This window comes from Crinia signifera, chromosome 3 (genome assembly GCF_055691185.1).
Source record: "Crinia signifera chromosome 3, ASM5569118v1, whole genome shotgun sequence".
In the NCBI taxonomy this organism is placed as follows: domain Eukaryota; kingdom Metazoa; phylum Chordata; class Amphibia; order Anura; family Myobatrachidae; genus Crinia; species Crinia signifera.
Window position 1 is genome coordinate 249,117,202 of NC_139219.1, and position 2,314 is coordinate 249,119,515.

Sequence of the window (2,314 nt, forward strand, 5' to 3'; positions counted from 1 at the left end):
CAGGGGGGCAGATGTAACATGTGCAGAGAGAATTAGATTTGGGTGAGTTATTTTGTTTCTGTGCAGGGAAAATACTGACTGCATGATTTTACACTTCAATATAGATCTCACTTTGAAGAAAAACCCCACCCAAATCTAATTCTCTCTGCACAAGTTACATCTGCCCCACCCGCAGTGCATATGGTTTTGTCCATCTAAGAAGGATTTTGTCAGAAAGAATGGACTAGAATAACCCCCCATTGTGAGGACTCTCCAGCTACTATTACATTCTTCAAAAAGGATCCAGGACTCCAAGCCGGTAAAGTGCACTTACCTGCTCTCCACAATTCAGTGATCACAAATATATATTTTTTCCACTATACAAATGTCCACTGAGGCGGGATATTCTCCTTTTTATTATTGCCATTAATAACTCCAGTTTACTTTATTTCCCCACCTTTCCAGTTTTATTGAGTTTTGTTATTCATTGTTTTATTCCTGTAAATGTATACTGTATTTATATGCATTTTTAAACAGTAAAATTTATACCTTTATACACCATTTGGTTTATTCATTGAAATAAGCGCTGCCTAACTTGCCTTGTGCAAGTACTCTTTTCTTTTCTATCAGTGGGGAGTGACTACCCTCACACCCAGGCAGCAGCTTACATTTTAGAATCAGCTCATTGTCATAGCGCTTGATTATTCCTAGCGAATATCTCCTTTCTCTTATATGTATTGACCACTGCCATGCCATCACCATGCCATGTCAACCTATTGCATGTCATTCTTTTGGTAATGTCATCTCAATGCGAGTTGACCCTCTTTTTTAAAGGTCGACCTAGTATATGCCAACCTTTTGGTGCTGAGCTACTGACTCTCTGTGTAGACACTGTAGATCTATCATCCACATACCTGAAACTTTACTTTATAATAATAGTTTAGTGAATATGATTTTGCTGAACTTAAATAAAGTCCAGTTGAATCAGTGTGAAAATACGTAATCATTTAATGCTTTTTCATAGGAAAATTCGCTGGAAATTTACTTATTTTTCTTAAATAACCACACCATTCTAACAATTTTGCCACAGATGAAAAAGCAATATCTTCTACCAGTTCCTTTTTCGAAAAATACTTTTTAACATTTAATTCCCAGACAGGGATTTATCAGATATTAAACTGATAAGAACATATAATGCACTTGATCTTAGTCAAAATGTCAGGTATCAATGGCAAAGTACTTATAGAATCCCACAAGGAGAAAAGACATGATAATAAGTTTCATTCACTTTGGGAAATATTCTGCTGATTATAAAAAAACTCCTCCAAGAATGGAAGTAGAGGTGTAAGTATTTGTACTTTCTTGCAATGACACATCTTCTCTTTACTGTTTCATAATGAAGACAATACAGTTGGGTTAATGGAAAGTTAAGCTTACAGACAGAGCTGGCCTCATGCTTGCAGGGGCTGGTGATAGAATCGGTGCACCATTCCAATGGAGCTTCCTGCTGCCATCCGCCACCTCTTTGGTCCCCATCGCCAGTCCCCACCCCCTCCTTGCTCCGCCTCCATACACCCCTCCCCTCCCAATCCTGCCTGTCTCCTTGAAGTGGATACAGGCAGGGTCACGCTGCCCCCAACCGCTGAGTGACTGGGATGCACGTGTTGGTGAGACAGACGCACGTCCCAGTCTAATGGATTCCTTCTTCACCAGCACTCGCCAGTGGGGACATTCTGGTGAGCACTGGCAGTGAATGGGAAGGGGCTTCACCTGTATGTTCTTTTGTAAAGAATATGTTTCTGTATTCTGCACAGCCCCTCAGAAATGTGTCACAGTACAAGTAATCAAGGGGAGCATTTATTAACATTATTTTTACTAAAATAATGTGAAAAAATTGTAAAGAAATTGCAGTCAGCCTTGTGATAATAGCGCCAGCTTTTGCTGGTGAATCACTTGGCTCACATGCATATCAGGTGTTCTGCACAGTTTTTTCTGCACCTAGGCAGAGAAAGCAGTGCAGGGACTAGGCCAGTGTGATCACCTATGTGTGTCTGATGGAAACAAATAAGTGATCCCTATGTAAAAGAAAATCATACTCATCTCCACTGGGCATGCTAACGGGTGCTCCTGTGAAGGCTGATGGTCATCGGGTCTCTCTGCTGCTTCAATGACCTGTCCCATGGAGCAATAAAGTGATGATACAAAGTGACAGCTCACTTTACAGCCCCAGGGGTCAAAGAAAGAGGAAATCCAGAAGACCGGCAGCACTACAGAAACCGATCCCCATGTGGTATGATCAGCCAAGGAAGGTGAAAATGAATCATTGATCGTCATG

At 40.9% G+C, this 2,314-nt stretch overlaps 1 pseudogene; it reads right to left on the minus strand.

Annotated features, from left to right (window-relative positions):
- Positions 1-1,053: 1,053 nt before the first annotated feature.
- LOC146066087 (U2 spliceosomal RNA) lies at positions 1,054-1,205 on the minus strand (annotated as a pseudogene).
- Positions 1,206-2,314: the final 1,109 nt, after the last annotated feature.